Raw genomic sequence first — 22,210 nt, 5'->3', positions numbered from 1 at the left:
ACCCGAGCATTCTGGATAATGGATCCTATACTTGTATTTGCTTCTAATGGAGTTATTGTGAGATGGCCATTCCGTAATTCTGAACTTTCTGGATAATGGGTTTCCGGATAAGGGATCCCCTACCTGTACTACATCATACACACTGATTCCTTTCATTACTGTTTAACACCCACAAGCCAGAAGCTAAGCTTTTCGCTACTTGTCCCGTCTGCAGCCCAGCTCGACTGTAACGTGGGGAAGAAGGCATACCCCTTTACGGAGGACAGACGGTAGTGCCAGATCACTCGGAGCATGAGGGTTGAGGAGTGTCACTGCTCTATTGAGGGGTAAAGTCAGGCTTGCTGCAATGTGAGGGGTAAAGTTGGCCTTGCCACACAGGGTACTTCTCCCACCATGGGTTGCCAGGAGAAGCTTTGGCTGATCCAGGGCTGCACAGGTTTCCGCGAAAAAACTCATGGCTGGGAGTGGATATCACTGTCTCTCCAGAGTGGTAAAGTCAGGCTTTACAATACAGGGTGCTCCTACCATCATGCAACGGGTGTTAACAGCTTAGCATTCTGTGCTCTTTCCCATTTACTAGTTGTCTCCCTCATTTCTAATTCAGTACATCTTCTCTTCCCCAGTCTGTAATTCTGTGCCTCTTCTTCTCTTCTCTAATGTGCAATACATTAGTTCATACACACCATTTAAAGAAATGGGACCTGCTATCCAGAATTCTCAGACCTGGGGTTTTCCGGATAAGGGATCTTTCCGTAATTTAGATCTCCCTAATGTAAGTCTGCTAAAAATCATTTAAATATGAAATAAACCCAATAGGACTGTTCTGCCTCCAAAATAGATAAACTATTTCTTAGTTGGGGTCAAGTACAAGGTACTGTTTTATTATTACAGAGAAAAATAGGAATCAATTTTAAAAATTACAATTATTTGCTTATAATGGAGTCTATGTGAGATGGCCTTTCCGTAATTCGGAACTTTCTGGATAAGGGATTCCTTACCTGTACTACATCATACACACTGATTCATTTCATTACTTTTTAACATCCCATTTACTATTTGTCTCCCTTATTTCTAATTCAGTACATCTTCTCTTCCCCAGTCTGTAATTCTGTGCCTCTTCTTCTCTTCTCTAATGTGCAATACATTAGTTCATACACACCATTTACAGAAATGGGACCTGTTATCCAGAATTCCCGGGACCTGGGGTTTTCCGGATAAGGGATCTTTCCGTAATTTAGATCTCCCTAACTTAAGTCTGCTAAAAGTCATTTAAATATGAAATAAACCCAATAGGACTGTTCTGCCTCCAATATAGATTAACTATTTCTTAGTTGGGATCAAGTACAAGGTACTGTTTTATTATTACAGAGAAAAAAAGGAATCAATTTTAAAATTACAATTATTTGCTTATAATGGAGTCTATGTGAGATGGCCTTTCCGTAATTCGGAACTTTCTGGATAAGGGATCCCTTACCTGTACTACATCATACACACTGATTCATTTGATTACTATTTAACATCCCATTTACTAGTTGTCTCCCTGATTTCTAATTCAGTACATCTTCTCTTCCCCAGTCTGTCATTCTGTGCCTCTTCTTCTCTTCTCTAAAGTGCAATACATTAGTTCATACACACCATTTACAGAAACGGGACCTGTTATCCAGAATTCTCGGGACCTGGGGTTTTCCGGATAAGGGATCTTTCCGTAATTTAGATCTCCGTAATGTAAGTCTGCTAAAAATCATTTAAATATGACATAAACCCAATAGGACTGTTCTGCCTCCAATATAGATTATTTATATCTTAGTTGGGATCAAGTACAAGGTACTGTTTTATTATTACAGAGAAAAAGGGAAACAGTTTAAAAAAATAGAATTAGAGGTATGGGATCCCTTATCTGGAAACCCGTTATCCAGAAACCACCGAATAACAGAAAGCCGGTCTCCCATAGACTCCATTTTAATCACATACTTCAGAATCTAAAAACTGATTTATTTTTTCTCTGTAATAATAAAACAGTACCTTGTAATTGATCCCAACTAAGATATAAATAATCCTTATTGGATGCAAAACAATCCTATTGGGTTTTATAAATGTTTTATCAATTATTTAGTAGACTTAAGGTATGGAGATCCAAATTACGGAAAGACCCCTTATCCGGAATACCCTTGGACCCGAGCATTCTGGATAATGGATCCTATACTTGTATTTGCTTCTAATGGAGTTATTGTGAGATGGCCATTCCGTAATTCTGAACTTTCTGGATAATGGGTTTCCGGATAAGGGATCCCCTACCTGTACTACATCATACACACTGATTCCTTTCATTACTGTTTAACACCCACAAGCCAGAAGCTAAGCTTTTCGCTACTTGTCCCGTCTGCAGCCCAGCTCGACTGTAACGTGGGGAAGAAGGCATACCCCTTTACGGAGGACAGACGGTAGTGCCAGATCACTCGGAGCATGAGGGTTGAGGAGTGTCACTGCTCTATTGAGGGGTAAAGTCAGGCTTGCTGCAATGTGAGGGGTAAAGTTGGCCTTGCCACACAGGGTACTTCTCCCACCATGGGTTGCCAGGAGAAGCTTTGGCTGATCCAGGGCTGCACAGGTTTCCGCGAAAAAAACTCATGGCTGGGAGTGGATATCCCTGTCTCTCCAGAGTGGTAAAGTCAGGCTTTACAATACAGGGTGCTCCTACCATCATGCAACGGGTGTTAACAGCTTAGCATTCTGTGCTCTTTCCCATTTACTAGTTGTCTCCCTCATTTCTAATTCAGTACATCTTCTCTTCCCCAGTCTGTAATTCTGTGCCTCTTCGTCTCTTCTCTAATGTGCAATACATTAGTTCATACACACCATTTAAAGAAATGGGACCTGCTATCCAGAATTCTCAGACCTGGGGTTTTCCGGATAAGGGACCTTTCCGTAATTTAGATCTCCCTAACTTAAGTCTGCTAAAAGTCATTTAAAAATGAAATAAACCCAATAGGACTGTTCTGCCTCCAATATAGATTAACTATTTCTTAGTTGGGATCAAGTACAAGGTACTGTTTTATTATTACAGAGAAAAAAAGGAATCAATTTTAAAAATTACAATTATTTGCTTATAATGGAGTCTATGTGAGATGGCCTTTCCGTAATTCGGAACTTTCTGGATAAGGGATCCCTTACCTGTACTACATCATATATACTGATTCATTTGATTACTATTTAACATCCCATTTACTAGTTGTCTCCCTCATTTCTAATTCAGTACATCTTCTCTTCCCCAGTCTGTCATTCTGTGCCTCTTCTTCTCTTCTCTAAAGTGCAATACATTAGTTCATACACACCATTTACAGAAATGGGACCTGTTATCCAGAATTCTCGGGACCTGGGGTTTTCCGGATAAGGGATCTTTCCGTAATTTAGATTTCCGTAATGTAAGTCTGCTAAAAATCATTTAAATATGACATAAACCCAATAGGACTGTTCTGCCTCCAATATAGATTATTTATATCTTAGTTGGTATCAAGTACAAGGTACTGTTTTATTATTACAGAGAAAAAGGGAAACAGTTTAAAAAAATAGAATTACAGGTATGGGATCCCTTATCTGGAAACCCGTTATCCAGAAACCACCGAATAACAGAAAGCCGGTCTCCCATAGACTCCATTTTAATCACATACTTCAGAATCTAAAAACTGATTTATTTTTTCTCTGTAATAATAAAACAGTACCTTGTAATTGATCCCAACTAAGATATAAATAATCCTTATTGGATGCAAAACAATCCTATTGGGTTTTATAAATGTTTTATCAATTATTTAGTAGACTTAAGGTATGGAGATCCAAATTACGGAAAGACCCCTTATCCGGAATACCCTTGGACCCGAGCATTCTGGATAATGGATCCTATACTTGTATTTGCTTCTAATGGAGTTATTGTGAGATGGCCATTCCGTAATTCTGAACTTTCTGGATAATGGGTTTCCGGATAAGGGATCCCCTACCTGTACTACATCATACACACTGATTCCTTTCATTACTGTTTAACACCCACAAGCCAGAAGCTAAGCTTTTCGCTACTTGTCCCGTCTGCAGCCCAGCTCGACTGTAACGTGGGGAAGAAGGCATACCCCTTTACGGAGGACAGACGGTAGTGCCAGATCACTCGGAGCATGAGGGTTGAGGAGTGTCACTGCTCTATTGAGGGGTAAAGTCAGGCTTGCTGCAATGTGAGGGGTAAAGTTGGCCTTGCCACACAGGGTACTTCTCCCACCATGGGTTGCCAGGAGAAGCTTTGGCTGATCCAGGGCTGCACAGGTTTCCGCGAAAAAACTCATGGCTGGGAGTGGATATCCCTGTCTCTCCAGAGTGGTAAAGTCAGGCTTTACAATACAGGGTGCTCCTACCATCATGCAACGGGTGTTAACAGCTTAGCATTCTGTGCTCTTTCCCATTTACTAGTTGTCTCCCTCATTTCTAATTCAGTACATCTTCTCTTCCCCAGTCTGTAATTCTGTGCCTCTTCTTCTCTTCTCTAATGTGCAATACATTAGTTCATACACACCATTTAAAGAAATGGGACCTGCTATCCAGAATTCTCAGACCTGGGGTTTTCCGGATAAGGGATCTTTCCGTAATTTAGATCTCCCTAATGTAAGTCTGCTAAAAATCATTTAAATATGAAATAAACCCAATAGGACTGTTCTGCCTCCAAAATAGATAAACTATTTCTTAGTTGGGGTCAAGTACAAGGTACTGTTTTATTATTACAGAGAAAAATAGGAATCAATTTTAAAAATTACAATTATTTGCTTATAATGGAGTCTATGTGAGATGGCCTTTCCGTAATTCGGAACTTTCTGGATAAGGGATTCCTTACCTGTACTACATCATACACACTGATTCATTTCATTACTTTTTAACATCCCATTTACTATTTGTCTCCCTTATTTCTAATTCAGTACATCTTCTCTTCCCCAGTCTGTAATTCTGTGCCTCTTCTTCTCTTCTCTAATGTGCAATACATTAGTTCATACACACCATTTACAGAAATGGGACCTGTTATCCAGAATTCCCGGGACCTGGGGTTTTCCGGATAAGGGATCTTTCCGTAATTTAGATCTCCCTAACTTAAGTCTGCTAAAAGTCATTTAAATATGAAATAAACCCAATAGGACTGTTCTGCCTCCAATATAGATTAACTATTTCTTAGTTGGGATCAAGTACAAGGTACTGTTTTATTATTACAGAGAAAAAAAGGAATCAATTTTAAAAATTACAATTATTTGCTTATAATGGAGTCTATGTGAGATGGCCTTTCCGTAATTCGGAACTTTCTGGATAAGGGATCCCTTACCTGTACTACATCATACACACTGATTCATTTGATTACTATTTAACATCCCATTTACTAGTTGTCTCCCTGATTTCTAATTCAGTACATCTTCTCTTCCCCAGTCTGTCATTCTGTGCCTCTTCTTCTCTTCTCTAAAGTGCAATACATTAGTTCATACACACCATTTACAGAAACGGGACCTGTTATCCAGAATTCTCGGGACCTGGGGTTTTCCGGATAAGGGATCTTTCCGTAATTTAGATCTCCGTAATGTAAGTCTGCTAAAAATCATTTAAATATGACATAAACCCAATAGGACTGTTCTGCCTCCAATATAGATTATTTATATCTTAGTTGGGATCAAGTACAAGGTACTGTTTTATTATTACAGAGAAAAAGGGAAACAGTTTAAAAAAATAGAATTAGAGGTATGGGATCCCTTATCTGGAAACCCGTTATCCAGAAACCACCGAATAACAGAAAGCCGGTCTCCCATAGACTCCATTTTAATCACATACTTCAGAATCTAAAAACTGATTTATTTTTTCTCTGTAATAATAAAACAGTACCTTGTAATTGATCCCAACTAAGATATAAATAATCCTTATTGGATGCAAAACAATCCTATTGGGTTTTATAAATGTTTTATCAATTATTTAGTAGACTTAAGGTATGGAGATCCAAATTACGGAAAGACCCCTTATCCGGAATACCCTTGGACCCGAGCATTCTGGATAATGGATCCTATACTTGTATTTGCTTCTAATGGAGTTATTGTGAGATGGCCATTCCGTAATTCTGAACTTTCTGGATAATGGGTTTCCGGATAAGGGATCCCCTACCTGTACTACATCATACACACTGATTCCTTTCATTACTGTTTAACACCCACAAGCCAGAAGCTAAGCTTTTCGCTACTTGTCCCGTCTGCAGCCCAGCTCGACTGTAACGTGGGGAAGAAGGCATACCCCTTTACGGAGGACAGACGGTAGTGCCAGATCACTCGGAGCATGAGGGTTGAGGAGTGTCACTGCTCTATTGAGGGGTAAAGTCAGGCTTGCTGCAATGTGAGGGGTAAAGTTGGCCTTGCCACACAGGGTACTTCTCCCACCATGGGTTGCCAGGAGAAGCTTTGGCTGATCCAGGGCTGCACAGGTTTCCGCGAAAAAACTCATGGCTGGGAGTGGATATCCCTGTCTCTCCAGAGTGGTAAAGTCAGGCTTTACAATACAGGGTGCTCCTACCATCATGCAACGGGTGTTAACAGCTTAGCATTCTGTGCTCTTTCCCATTTACTAGTTGTCTCCCTCATTTCTAATTCAGTACATCTTCTCTTCCCCAGTCTGTAATTCTGTGCCTCTTCGTCTCTTCTCTAATGTGCAATACATTAGTTCATACACACCATTTAAAGAAATGGGACCTGCTATCCAGAATTCTCAGACCTGGGGTTTTCCGGATAAGGGATCTTTCCGTAATTTAGATCTCCCTAATGTAAGTCTGCTAAAAATCATTTAAATATGAAATAAACCCAATAGGACTGTTCTGCCTCCAAAATAGATAAACTATTTCTTAGTTGGGGTCAAGTACAAGGTACTGTTTTATTATTACAGAGAAAAATAGGGATCAATTTTAAAAATTACAATTATTTGCTTATAATGGAGTCTATGTGAGATGGCCTTTCCGTAATTCGGAACTTTCTGGATAAGGGATTCCTTACCTGTACTACATCATACACACTGATTCATTTCATTACTTTTTAACATCCCATTTACTATTTGTCTCCCTTATTTCTAATTCAGTACATCTTCTCTTCCCCAGTCTGTCATTCTGTGCCTCTTCTTCTCTTCTCTAAAGTGCAATACATTAGTTCATACACACCATTTACAGAAATGGGACCTGTTATCCAGAATTCTCGGGACCTGGGGTTTTCCGGATAAGGGATCTTTCCGTAATTTAGATCTCCGTAATGTAAGTCTGCTAAAAATCATTTAAATATGACAAAAACCCAATAGGACTGTTCTGCCTCCAATATAGATTATTTATATCTTAGTTGGTATCAAGTACAAGGTACTGTTTTATTATTAAAGAGAAAAGCAGTTAACAGTTAAAAAATAAATAGAATTACAGGTATGGGATCCCTTATCTGGAAACCCGTTATCCAGAAACCACCGAATAACAGAAAGCCGGTCTCCCATAGACTCCATTTTAATCACATACTTCAGAATCTAAAAACTGATTTATTTTTTCTCTGTAATAATAAAACAGTACCTTGTAATTGATCCCAACTAAGATATAAATAATCCTTATTGGGTGCAAAACAATCCTATTAAGTTTTATAAATGTTTTATAAATTTTTTAGTAGACTTAAGGTATGGAGATCCAAATTACGGAAAGACCCCTTATCCGGAATACCCTTGGACCCGAGCATTCTGGATAATGGATCCTATACTTGTATTTGCTTCTAATGGAGTTATTGTGAGATGGCCATTCCGTAATTCTGAACTTTCTGGATAATGGGTTTCCGGATAAGGGATCCCCTACCTGTACTACATCATACACACTGATTCCTTTCATTACTGTTTAACACCCACAAGCCAGAAGCTAAGCTTTTCGCTACTTGTCCCGTCTGCAGCCCAGCTCGACTGTAACGTGGGGAAGAAGGCATACCCCTTTACGGAGGACAGACGGTAGTGCCAGATCACTCGGAGCATGAGGGTTGAGGAGTGTCACTGCTCTATTGAGGGGTAAAGTCAGGCTTGCTGCAATGTGAGGGGTAAAGTTGGCCTTGCCACACAGGGTACTTCTCCCACCATGGGTTGCCAGGAGAAGCTTTGGCTGATCCAGGGCTGCACAGGTTTCCGCGAAAAAACTCATGGCTGGGAGTGGATATCCCTGTCTCTCCAGAGTGGTAAAGTCAGGCTTTACAATACAGGGTGCTCCTACCATCATGCAACGGGTGTTAACAGCTTAGCATTCTGTGCTCTTTCCCATTTACTAGTTGTCTCCCTCATTTCTAATTCAGTACATCTTCTCTTCCCCAGTCTGTAATTCTGTGCCTCTTCTTCTCTTCTCTAATGTGCAATACATTAGTTCATACACACCATTTAAAGAAATGGGACCTGCTATCCAGAATTCTCAGACCTGGGGTTTTCCGGATAAGGGATCTTTCCGTAATTTAGATCTCCCTAATGTAAGTCTGCTAAAAATCATTTAAATATGAAATAAACCCAATAGGACTGTTCTGCCTCCAAAATAGATAAACTATTTCTTAGTTGGGGTCAAGTACAAGGTACTGTTTTATTATTACAGAGAAAAATAGGAATCAATTTTAAAAATTACAATTATTTGCTTATAATGGAGTCTATGTGAGATGGCCTTTCCGTAATTCGGAACTTTCTGGATAAGGGATTCCTTACCTGTACTACATCATACACACTGATTCATTTCATTACTTTTTAACATCCCATTTATTATTTGTCTCCCTTATTTCTAATTCAGTACATCTTCTCTTCCCCAGTCTGTAATTCTGTGCCTCTTCTTCTCTTCTCTAATGTGCAATACATTAGTTCATACACACCATTTACAGAAATGGGACCTGTTATCCAGAATTCCCGGGACCTGGGGTTTTCCGGATAAGGGATCTTTCCGTAATTTAGATCTCCCTAACTTAAGTCTGCTAAAAGTCATTTAAATATGAAATAAACCCAATAGGACTGTTCTGCCTCCAATATAGATTAACTATTTCTTAGTTGGGATCAAGTACAAGGTCCTGTTTTATTATTACAGAGAAAAAAGGAATCAATTTTAAAAATTACAATTATTTGCTTATAATGGAGTCTATGTGAGATGGCCTTTCCGTAATTTGGAACTTTCTGGATAAGATATCCCTTACCTGTACTACATCATACACACTGATTCATTTGATTACTATTTAACATCCCATTTACTAGTTGTCTCCCTAATTTCTAATTCAGTACATCTTCTCTTCCCCAGTCTGTCATTCTGTGCCTCTTCTTCTCTAAAGTGCAATACATTAGTTCATACACACCATTTACAGAAATGGGACCTGTTATCCAGAATTCTCGGGACCTGGGGTTTTCCGGATAAGGGATCTTTCCGTAATTTAGATCTCCGTAATGTAAGTCTGCTAAAAATCATTTAAATATGACATAAACCCAATAGGACTGTTCTGCCTCCAATATAGATTATTTATATCTTAGTTGGTATCAAGTACAAGGTACTGTTTTATTATTAAAGAGAAAAACAGTTAACAGTTAAAAATAAATAGAATTACAGGTATGGGATCCCTTATCTGGAAACCCGTTATCCAGAAACCACCGAATAACAGAAAGCCGGTCTCCCATAGACTCTGTTTTAATCACATACTTCAGAATCTAAAAACTGATTTATTTTTTCTCTGTAATAATAAAACAGTACCTTGTAATTGATCCCAACTAAGATATAAATAATCCTTATTGGGTGCAAAACAATCCTATTAAGTTTTATAAATGTTTTATCAATTATTTAGTAGACTTAAGGTATGGAGATCCAAATTACGGAAAGACCCCTTATCCGGAATACCCTTGGACCCGAGCATTCTGGATAATGGATCCTATACTTGTATTTGCTTCTAATGGAGTTATTGTGAGATGGCCATTCCGTAATTCTGAACTTTCTGGATAAGGGATTCCTTACCTGTACTACATCATACACACTGATTCATTTCATTACTTTTTAACATCCCATTTATTATTTGTCTCCCTTATTTCTAATTCAGTACATCTTCTCTTCCCCAGTCTGTAATTCTGTGCCTCTTCTTCTCTTCTCTAATGTGCAATACATTAGTTCATACACACCATTTACAGAAATGGGACCTGTTATCCAGAATTCCCGGGACCTGGGGTTTTCCGGATAAGGGATCTTTCCGTAATTTAGATCTCCCTAACTTAAGTCTGCTAAAAGTCATTTAAATATGAAATAAACCCAATAGGACTGTTCTGCCTCCAATATAGATTAACTATTTCTTAGTTGGGATCAAGTACAAGGTACTGTTTTATTATTACAGAGAAAAAAAGGAATCAATTTTAAAAATTACAATTATTTGCTTATAATTGAGTCTATGTGAGATGGCCTTTCCGTAATTCGGAACTTTCTGGATAAGGGATCCCTTACCTGTACTACATCATACACACTGATTCATTTGATTACTATTTAACATCCCATTTACTAGTTGTCTCCCTGATTTCTAATTCAGTACATCTTCTCTTCCCCAGTCTGTCATTCTGTGCCTCTTCTTCTCTTCTCTAAAGTGCAATACATTAGTTCATACACACCATTTACAGAAATGGGACCTGTTATCCAGAATTCTCGGGACCTGGGGTTTTCCGGATAAGGGATCTTTCCGTAATTTAGATCTCCGTAATGTAAGTCTGCTAAAAATCATTTAAATATGACATAAACCCAATAGGACTGTTCTGCCTCCAATATAGATTATTTATATCTTAGTTGGGATCAAGTACAAGGTACTGTTTTATTATTACAGAGAAAAAGGGAAACAGTTTAAAAAAATAGAATTAGAGGTATGGGATCCCTTATCTGGAAACCCGTTATCCAGAAACCACCGAATAACAGAAAGCCGGTCTCCCATAGACTCCATTTTAATCACATACTTCAGAATCTAAAAACTGATTTATTTTTTCTCTGTAATAATAAAACAGTACCTTGTAATTGATCCCAACTAAGATATAAATAATCCTTATTGGATGCAAAACAATCCTATTGGGTTTTATAAATGTTTTATCAATTATTTAGTAGACTTAAGGTATGGAGATCCAAATTACGGAAAGACCCCTTATCCGGAATACCCTTGGACCTGAGCATTCTGGATAATGGATCCTATACTTGTATTTGCTTCTAATGGAGTTATTGTGAGATGGCCATTCCGTAATTCTGAACTTTCTGGATAATGGGTTTCCGGATAAGGGATCCCCTACCTGTACTACATCATACACACTGATTCCTTTCATTACTGTTTAACACCCACAAGCCAGAAGCTAAGCTTTTCGCTACTTGTCCCGTCTGCAGCCCAGCTCGACTGTAACGTGGGGAAGAAGGCATACCCCTTTACGGAGGACAGACGGTAGTGCCAGATCACTCGGAGCATGAGGGTTGAGGAGTGTCACTGCTCTATTGAGGGGTAAAGTCAGGCTTGCTGCAATGTGAGGGGTAAAGTTGGCCTTGCCACACAGGGTACTTCTCCCACCATGGGTTGCCAGGAGAAGCTTTGGCTGATCCAGGGCTACACAGGTTTCCGCAAAAAAACTCATGGATGGGAGTTGATATCCCTGTCTCTCCTGAGTGGTAAAGTCAGGCTTTACAATACAGGGTGCTCCTACCATCATGCAACGGGTGTTAACAGCTTAGCATTCTGTGCTCTGTCCCATTTACTAGTTGTCTCCTTAATTTCTAATTCAGTACATCTTCTCTTCCCCAGTCTGTAATTCTGTGCCTCTTCTTCTCTTCTCTAATGTGCAATACATTAGTTCATACACACCATTTACAGAAATGGGACCTGCTATCTAGAATTCTTGGGACCTGGGGTTTTCAGGATAAGGGATCTATCCGTAATTTTGATATCCCTAACTTACGTCTGCTTAAAATCATTTAAACTTTCTGGGTCAGTAAGTGATGCTGAATAGTGTGTTGGATGGAATGCATCTTAATGGTCTACTTTATGACAAATAACTCAGGGGTCTTGTTCACTGAGTGTATCTCAATGGTCTGGGTCAGCGAGTGTAGCTCAGTGGTCTCTGTCAGTGAGTGCAGCACAATGGTCTGTGTCAGCGAGTGCAGCTCATTGTTTTTGATCAGCGAGTGTAGCTCCTTATTCTGGTTCATGGAGTGCAACTTATTTTTTGTGTTCATGGAGTGCAGCTCAGTGGTTTGGTTCAGTAAGTAGAGCTATGTTGTCTTGTTCAATGTGTGTAGATCACTGGTCTGGATTAGCGAGTGTAGATAAATGGTCTTGGAAAGAAGAATTTGGCTCAATGTTCTGGTTCAGATGAATTTCGCCCAATAGTTTAGGCCAGTTAGTTTATCTCGATGATCTTGGTCAACGAGTGTAACATAATGGACTTGCTTAGCAAGTGTAACATAATGGACTAATGATAATGGACATAATGAGTGTAGCTTAATGGTCTGGGTCAGGGAGTGTAGCACAATGGTCTGGTATATGGAGTGCAGCTCACTGATTTGGTTCAGTGAATGTACAGTACCTGCAAGGAGACTTATGGCCAGATTTACTAATGTTCATATTTTTTTTTTGTGTTGTTTTCATGAATTGTACTTTTTAGCGCTTCAAATATTTTACTAATTACGCAAAACCACAAATTTTTTGTAATACAAAGCTATACCATCTAAAGCTAGTGAGGTCATGTAAAAGCCAATGGAAGCTGTCCTAGGCAGATTATAACAATCTTTTGTAAGCATATGAACCTGTTGATTGCTACCTGTTGATTGATTGCTATAAGTTACAGCTCCTGGGCAAACTTAGTGGCTTTTATTATGTAACCCCCATAGAGTGATCAGTGTTTGTAACGTGGCCCTCCCAGTTGATTGGGAACTGATCAAATTGATTGCAGCTCCCTTCAACTTTTCCCCTTCGATTGGGCTTCTAGAAAACCAAAGCAAGGAAGATAATATAAACGGATAATATAGTGTGTGTACATTGCTCAAAAAAAATCATGTGAAGAAACACTTCCATATAGGGCCAAACTCGTCAGACATTTGGGGTTATGTCATCAGTAACCCATAGCAACCAATCAGCAAGTAGAATTTACTGGTCACTTGTTTGAAAGCAAACACCTTATTGGTTGCTATAGGTTACAGCTTCTGGGCAAATGTAGTGCCTTTTATTATATATGGAGGATTAAATCTAATGACTCACTAGACCAACTAGGGATAAAAGCCAAACAATTGGAGTAAAATCACAGACATCTAAGGGAGAGAGAAGAGAAGAAAAAACAATTGCAAATGGCTCAATACCATTATTTAAAAAGAGGCTACTTAGAATAATCCAGTGAAATCTGCGCATGTGGACATACAGTGGTGTGAAAAACTATTTGCCCCCTTCCTGATTTCTTATTCTTTTGCATGTTTGTCACACTTAAATGTTTCTGCTCATCAAAAACCGTTAACTATTAGTCAAAGATAACATAATTGAACACAAAATGCAGTTTTAAAATGAAGGTTTATGTTATTAAGGGAGAAAAAAAACTCCAAATCTACATGGCCCTGTGTGAAAAAGTGATTGCCCCCCCTTGTTAAAAAATAACTTAACTGTGGTTTATCAATTTCAATTTTCAATTTCAATATCAATTTCTGTAGTCACCCCCAGGCCTGATTACTGCCACACCTGTTTCAATCAAGAAATCACTTAAATAGGAGCTACCTGACACAGAGAAGTAGACCAAAAGCACCTCAAAAGCTAGACATCATGCCAAGATCCAAAGAAATTCAGGAACAAATGAGAACAAAAGTAATTGAGATCTATCAGTCTGGTAAAGGTTATAAAGCCATTTCTAAAGCTTTGGGACTCCAGCGAACCACAGTGAGAGCCATTATCCACAAATGGCAAAAACATGGAACAGTGGTGAACCTTCCCAGGAGTGGCCGGCCGACCAAAATTACCCCAAGAGCGCAGAGACAACTCATCCGAGAGGCCACAAAAGACCCCAGGACAACATCTAAAGAACTGCAGGCCTCACTTGCCTCAATTAAGGTCAGTGTTCACGACTCCACCATAAGAAAGAGACTGGGCAAAAACGGCCTGCATGGCAGATTTCCAAGGCGCAAACCACTTTTAAGCAAAAAGAACATTATGGCTCATCTCAATTTTGCTAAAAAACATCTCAATGATTGCCAAGACTTTTGAGAAAATACCTTGTGGACCGACGAGACAAAAGTTGAACTTTTTGGAAGGTGCGTGTCCCGTTACATCTGGCGTAAAAGTAACACAGCATTTCAGAAAAAGAACATCATACCAACAGTAAAATATGGTGGTGGTAGTGTGATGGTCTGGGGTTGTTTTGCTGCTTCAGGACCTGGAAGGCTTGCTGTGATAGATGGAACCGTGAATTCTACTGTCTACCAAAAAATCCTGAAGGAGAATGTCCGGCCATCTGTTCGTCAACTCAAGCTGAAGCGATCTTGGGTGCTGCAGCAGGACAATGACCCAAAACACACCAGCAAATCCACCTCTGAATGGCTGAAGAAAAACAAAATGAAGACTTTGGAGTGGCCTAGTCAAAGTCCTGACCTGAATCCTATTGAGATGTTGTGGCATGACCTTAAAAAGGCGGTTCATGCTAGAAAACCCTCAAATAAAGCTGAATTACAACAATTCTGCAAAGATGAGTGGGCCAAAATTCCTCCAGAGCGCTGTAAAAGACTCGTTGCAAGTTATCGCAAACGCTTGATTGCAGTTATTGCTGCTAAGGGTGGCCCAACCAGTTATTAGGTTCAGGGGGCAATTACTTTTTCACACAGGGCCATGTAGGTTTGGATTTTTTTTCTCCCTAAATAATAAAAACCCTCATTTAAAAACTGAATTTTGTGTTTACTTGTGTTATCTTTGACTAATAGTTAAATGTGTTTGATGAGCAGAAACATTTAAGTGTGACAAACATGCAAAAGAATAAGAAATCAGGAAGGGGGCAAATAGTTTTTCACACCACTGTATAAACAACAGCTATATGTGCTCTGCATTGTATCCGCTGCACATACTTGGGAACCAAGGGAAACCCATTCTCTTTAGTACTGTTTTAGGGTGAAGAAACACAGAGCTACTAGTAGCAGCTACTTGTCGTGGCTACAAAAAAACCCAATGCTGATCATTTACTGATGACTGTCTCTATGTGTGTTATAGCAGAGACAGTTCTCAGTATAGTCTATGGCAGGGTATTTTTCCGGAGTTTAGTAGCCTTGAAAAGTGGCTGCTTCTAGTAGCCCAGTGTGTTTTCACCCTTAAGCTGCAGTGTTGCCCTAGTCCAGGGTGCAGGACAGAGGACGTTGAAAGTTACACTAATATAACATCAAAGTTGTGGTTGTATGGGTGCAGCCCCCATTTACTAAAGCGCAATTTTGATATATGTATAAATTGTTATTAATATCAGTGTATTGCTACTAACTTTAGTTCAGTAATTGTAATTATTATTTGTATAGACTTTAGACATTTTATCTGTTTAAGGGCTTATATTTCATGGTTTAATTAGAGGCTTATATTAAATATATACAGGTATAGGATCCCTTATCCGGAAACCCGTTATCCAGAAAGCTCCGAATTACGGAAAGTCCATCTCCCATAGACTCCATTTTAATAAAATAATTTAGAATTTTAAAACGGATTTCCTTTTTCTCTTTAGTAATAAAACAGTACCTTGTACTTGATCCAAACTAAGATATAACTAATCCTTATTGGATGCAAAACAATCCTATTGGGTTTAATTCATGTTTTATTGTTTTTTTAGTAGACTTAAGGTATGGAGATCCAAATTACAGAAAGACCCCTTATCCGGAATACCCTTGGTCCCGAGCATTCTGGATAATGGGTCCTATACCTGTATTTCTCAGCAGGTTAGCGAAGCCAAAGGAAATAGTAGCAGCTGCAGTTGTTTCATATTGGTTTCTACATTCACATTGTCACAATTTATTACTGTTTTTCTTACATTCATTGACATTTAAATTATCAATTCAATTCCAACCACTACTGACCCTTAAAGACATCAAAGTCTCCCACTTAAATGCTGAGTGAGTTTTCAAGTTAAATTAGTGATTCCTACTAATGCTATGGCTGTAGTTAGAGTGATGCAAGGGGAAACCAGCAATACTCCTCATTCTAAGATAAACCCCTAGTAAAATCATTTACCAATGAAATTTCATTAACTCAAGCCAACTGCATATCTTACATAAATGTGTCTCTTGGGCATTACTGCTCCTCTTGTAAAAAACTTTGCCCATTCATTCCTTCAATGACTGGGTAATCTTCCTTTTTGATTTTTGTGGCTGTAATTTGTTTCAATTAAACTGCTTTACTCTGCTGCTGAAATTGCCCATAGTGATTAAAGGAACATACAGTAACACCAACAGATTATTATATCGGTGATCCCCAACCAGTGGCTCATAAGCAACATGTTGCTCACCACCCTCTTTGATGTTGCCCCCAGTGGCCTCAGAGCAGGTGCCTATTTTTTAATTTCTTAAAAAAAGACAAGTTTTGGAAGCATAAAGACCATGTGTACTGCCAAACAGAGACTTCTGTAATCTGCCAGTTTAAACTGGGCTACCAAAAAAACAATTAAGGCTCTTAGTGGTCTCCTCCTAAACTTTTTTCATACTTGTGTTGCTCCCCAATTGTTTTTATATTTAAATGTTGCTCATGGGTAAAAAAAGGTTGAGGACCCCTGGCTTATATAAACAACACTGCTGTGTAGCAATTGAGGCAATTGAAATAGGGATAAATGGCACAGGTTAAATAGTAGATAACACTGTAAAACACCATTATATTCTACAGAGCTTATCTGTTATGTAACCTGAGCCTTTTCTCATTTGAATGGCTTTTCTCACAGACACACAGTAGATTGTTTACTTTACACAGTATTGCAGTCTTTCTGGAGCAAACAGATCAGTTTTACCAGTGCAAGGCAACACTACATTATATTTTACTTTCAAACAATTTCATTTTTTGATGTTACTGTTCCATTAATGGCATGCAACGTGAGATTCCCAACAAACTAAGCTTGGTAGGTGAAGGGCAGTCCAGAAGTTGGAAGCAGGCACAATGTATTTAAAACATGGAGAAAGCAACTGTTTCCCTAAAGTTACTAAAGCTATGCATATAGGATTAGTTATAAAAGGAAACTCACCTTTTTATACCAAACCCATTTTTTATGCAATATCCCTGCCTCTCTCATTTTATAGGGTTCCTCTGCATATTCCCGTGTTACTTTACCACCCCATTCGCTGTGCCTCTGCATCTCCTTCCACATTTCGCTTACATATAAGGTAATGTTTACATTCCACTCAATCCTTATCTGCACCATGAAGAAAATTGCTGAAACTGTCATAATTATTTTGAAATTACAGATCCTACATTTTTCCATATATGAGTTATAATATATTTATGGTTCATATTAAATATAAACGCCTGCCTGCACCACAGTGTATGCATACTGCTGTGCCTGTAGCTAGAGATAAGAACAGTTTGCAGTGCTCATGAACAGCTGATCAGCTAAAAGATTAAACATGTACATAGCTAGGAGCAGCAAATATCACTGTGTTGCTCTTTGGTACAGAGTATGTTACACATGTGAACATGTGTACAATGAGATAAATAGACTCTTAACCCATAATTTATCAGTATTACGACCCTTTTACCTTACTTCCAGATAATTTGCTCATAGGCGCATGACCTTTTGAGTCCTATGCCAAAGACAGGCCACTCTACTGAAGTTCCACCATGGGCACATTTAGCTCTGGGTTGTATTAGTTAGAATGGACTTTGGATGGGCACCGTCATATTCATCACTTCTTACTTTGAATATAATTCACCTCCAGCAATTGTGCTTTAGTTTGAGTCAGGGGTATGTGGCTAACGTATATATCCAACAAACGATTCACACTCACTGGATTTAAAGAGTCATCAATATTTTGGTTGGATAACCAGCCTTTATCAAGACAAATCAAACAATCAAACACACCAGTACACAAGTCCTATTAGACCCAATGTGCCCCTATCCACTGGCAATATAATAAATGCAACCATTTAAAGATTAATACATTCAAACAATAAAAGTGTGCAAATATGCCTAGTTTATATAGATTATTTTTGTATAATATTAATTTAAAAAAACTCTAAAATCCCTTAAATCAGAATGTAATAAATGGGCCCCTCCATTTTATTGTTAGCTGAATCCTAATTGATTCACAGAATTTTTGCTGGATTACTTGGTATTAGGCCAGACCCAATATATTTTGATTCAGTACATCTCTACTGTAATACAACACTATATTACTGTATTCTGCACTCACATTGCATTCAGTAGTTCTATATATATATGCAGCATACACATTCCACAAACGCAGTAAGCAAGAAGCAGACTGGTGTAAATGCCAATGGGGTGAAATTCAACACTACCAAAAAAAAATATTAATTAATATGTAATACTAATACATTTTATACACAAGTACTAATAATTAGTATTAATGCGCAGGCCTGGATTTATGGGCAGGCCACAAAAGCCCGGGCCAAGGGCGGTGAAGATCTGGGGGCAGCATGCCGCCTGCTAGCCGCATCTGCACTGGGGACTGGACTAGAGATATTAATCTCTAACCAGTCCAGTCCCCACTGAAACAGCTTTTCCTCTTTTTGGCAGAACATTCTACTTAAGTTTATGGCTGTTACACTTGGGGGGCATAATTACAAAAAATTCACATATTTTCTAAACTTTAGAACTGTTTTCACTGTTAATGATAATATCGTTAAAAAAAAATTAAACTTTTTTGTGTTACACCCATTATTCCACGAAAAAGTGGAGAAGTACTTTTCATACTTTGCGTTATGATAACGAAAGTTTCGGAATTCATTCAAGCTTTGGTATTGTAGCCAGGTTGGAGCTGCAGAGTGCCATTGAGCCCTATGGGAGACTTTCCTTGGGCCAGGTTGGAGCTGCAGAGTGCCATTGAGCCCTATGGGAGACTTTCCTTGGGCCGGGTTGGAGCTGCAGAGTGCCATTGAGCCCTATGGGAGACTTTCCTTGGGCCGGGTTGGAACTGCAGAGTGCCATTGAGCCCTATGGGAGACTTTCCTTGGGCTAGGTTGGAGCTGCAGAGTGCCATTGAGCCCTATGGGAGACTTTCCTTGGGCCGGGTTGGAGCTGCAGAGTTCCATTGAGCCCTATGGGAGACTTTCCTTGGGCCAGGTTGGAGCTGCAGAGTTCCATTGAGCCCTATGGGAGACTTTCCTTGGGCCGGGTTGGAGCTGCAGAGTTCCATTGAGCCCTATGGGAGACTTTCCTTGGGCCGGGTTGGAGCTGCAGAGTGCCATTAAGCCCTATGGGAGACTTTCCTTGGGCCGGGTTGGAGCTGCAGAGTGCCATTGAGCCCTATGGGAGACTTTCCTTGGGCCGGGTTGGAGCTGCAGAGTGCCATTAAGCCCTATGGGAGACTTTCCTTGGGCCGGGTTGGAGCTGCAGAGTTCCATTGAGCCCTATGGGAGACTTTCCTTGGGCCAGGTTGGAGCTGCAGAGTTCCATTGAGCCCTATGGGAGACTTTCCTTGGGCCAGGTTGGAGCTGCAGAGTGCCATTGAGCCCTATGGGAGACTTTCCTTGGGCCAGGTTGGAGCTGCAGAGTGCCATTGAGCCCTATGGGAGACTTTCCTTGGGCCAGGTTGGAGCTGCAGAGTGCCATTGAGCCCTATGGGAGGCTTTCCTTGGGCCAGGTTGGAGCTGCAGAGTGCCATTGAGCCCTATGGGAGGCTTTCCTTGGGCCAGGTTGGAGCTGCAGAGTGCCATTGAGTCCTATGGGAGACTTTCCTTGGGCCAGGTTGGAGCTGCAGAGTGCCATTGAGTCCTATAGGAGACTTTCCTTGGGCCAGGTTGGAGCTGCAGAGTGCCATTGAGTCCTATGGGAGACTTTCCTTGGGCCAGGTTGGAGCTGCAGAGTGCCATTGAGTCCTATGGGTGACTTTCCTTGGGCCGGGTTGGAGCTGCAGAGTGCCATTGAGTCCTATGGGAGACTTTCCTTGGGCCGGGTTGAAGCTGCAGAGTGCCATTGAGTTCTATGGGAGACTTTCCTTGGGCCGGGTTGGAGCTGCAGAGTGCCATTGAGCCCTATGGGAGACTTTCCTTGGGCCGGGTTGGAGCTGCAGAGTGCCATTGAGTCCTATGGGAGACTTTCCTTGGGCCGGGTTGGAGCTGCAGAGTGCCATTGAGCCCTATGGGAGACTTTCCTTGGGCCAGGTTGGAGCGGCAGAGTGCCATTGAGCCCTATGGGAGGCTTTCCTTGGGCCAGGTTGGAGCTGCAGAGTGCCATTGAGCCCTATGGGAGACTTTCCTTGGGCCGGGTTGGAGCTGCAGAGTGCCATTGAGTCCTATGGGAGACTTTCCTTGGGCCGGGTTGGAGCTGCAGAGTGCCATTGAGCCCTATGGGAGACTTTCCTTGGGCCGGGTTGGAGCTACAGAGTGCCATTGAGTCCTATGGAAGGCTTCCGAAATCATGCATTAAAGTTTCAAAGTCAGAACGTCTACAATTGTTCAGATACGAAAATTTCTGATCGCTACCACAATTTTTCTTATGTCAAAGAAAACATTTTTCGGAACATTTTTGAACATCAGAAATTATCGTGGTTAGTAGTAATTTTTTACAATCGTACTTAGAACAATCCGAAATTCGGACTTTAATGAATGGGCCCCTTAAAGTTGCGACTCCATTATACATAGTTTGGATTCAATTATGTAAAAAACAGTGTGAAGTGTTATAGCGTCTGAAGTATTTTATAGGACTGAATGGTATGATGTACAACAGACACATGAAGAAGAATGAAGCTGTAAATAAACCTTGTATCTGATCTACATGTTATGTGCTTGAACCTTACATATATCCCCATGCCTTCTAGCATTTTTCACCCTTCTCCTTCTTGAAAATGCTGAGAACTCCTTTTTTATATGCACCACATGAGCACTGTGCACTACACAGTTGGTCAAAAAGTCATTACAGTTATCACACTGAGCCAAAACGTATTTCCATAAAAATCATCTGGAGGCCATTGGTCACAGTTCAGATGGAAAAGTTCTTAATACGCCAGGTACTCTGAATTACAAGTGTCCTTAATATATATATGTATATATATATATATATATATATATATATTGTAGATCTCAATGACAGTGAATGCATGGTAAGCATAAAAGCATTAAAACTGTCAATGTATTTTTTTCCCCATATTTGGGGCTATACTCTTGCTAAACTTTTATTTATATTGCCTTATTGAATCTTTCCTTTTTAAACCAAATGTACTGTTTCCTACCCGAGTGAAAGTGGTTGAAGAGCTGAGTGCTTGTTATGTGTTAGTGCATGAAATTGCTGTATTTAAAGCTTTATAAATGCCTTGCTTTATGTCTTGCTAATTAGCTCCATTGATTTCAAGGAGTCTTGTTAATACTTGTTCTAGTTAAACTGTTCAATAGTTATTATTATGACTTCCAGGATGTAATCGTCTTGCAGCCTTCAAATGGCAAAAATGATTTTATATAAGCTTTTATATAAGCTTTTTTCTTTTAATTTAATTTACTGTAAATTGCCTATACTTAATAGAGAAATATTAATGCTGCTCCTTAGATATCCTACTCACATGCATTATTTCAATTGAATAACATTCCAAATCCAATAGAACAAATCAATGAGAACAACTAATAACTTGAATACATGACCATTCATGTTTCCATATAACACCATAATATGCTAATTTCGTAATCATTTTGGTCTTTCATATTTATTTTTGAATTATTGAAGATGTAGTGGGAATTAATATTGAAAGAGCCTTCTACATTAAAGCACAAAAAGAAGGCTTAACAAATACTCGGCTTAGCTGATTCAGCTGCAAAATAGTTGTATTATGAATGAGCCCCTCAGGACATAGATGACCCAGTATATAATTAATACTACAAAAAGTTGCCCTCGTCATGCAAGTGGGGGAAGGAATTTTCTTTCACCTGAACCTAGTTCTTCTTAGGCTGATGTCAGATGAGGCGTAGGGCGGATATTTTCGGCAAGCGGAAAACCGCTTTCTGAAAATACCGCCCTGCACCTCCTACATGTGCCTGCACCTGAA

The 22,210-nt window shown here is 39.7% G+C and overlaps 1 long non-coding RNA gene across 1 annotated transcript in view; it reads left to right on the top strand.

Moving 5' to 3' along the window:
* LOC116408294 overlaps positions 1-17,373 on the top strand; it is a 37,600-nt gene extending 20,227 nt beyond the window's left edge. The window contains exon 4 of the long non-coding RNA XR_004220852.1: positions 17,300-17,373. This is a non-coding gene — a long non-coding RNA (uncharacterized LOC116408294). The remainder of the gene's footprint in view (positions 1-17,299) is intronic.
* The last annotated feature ends 4,837 nt before the right edge of the window (positions 17,374-22,210 follow it).

Source organism: Xenopus tropicalis, chromosome 1 (genome assembly GCF_000004195.4).
Source record: "Xenopus tropicalis strain Nigerian chromosome 1, UCB_Xtro_10.0, whole genome shotgun sequence".
NCBI classification, from domain to species: domain Eukaryota; kingdom Metazoa; phylum Chordata; class Amphibia; order Anura; family Pipidae; genus Xenopus; species Xenopus tropicalis.
The sequence above is the reverse complement of the archived record's forward strand: the minus strand, read 5'-3'. Positions and strand labels throughout refer to the sequence as shown.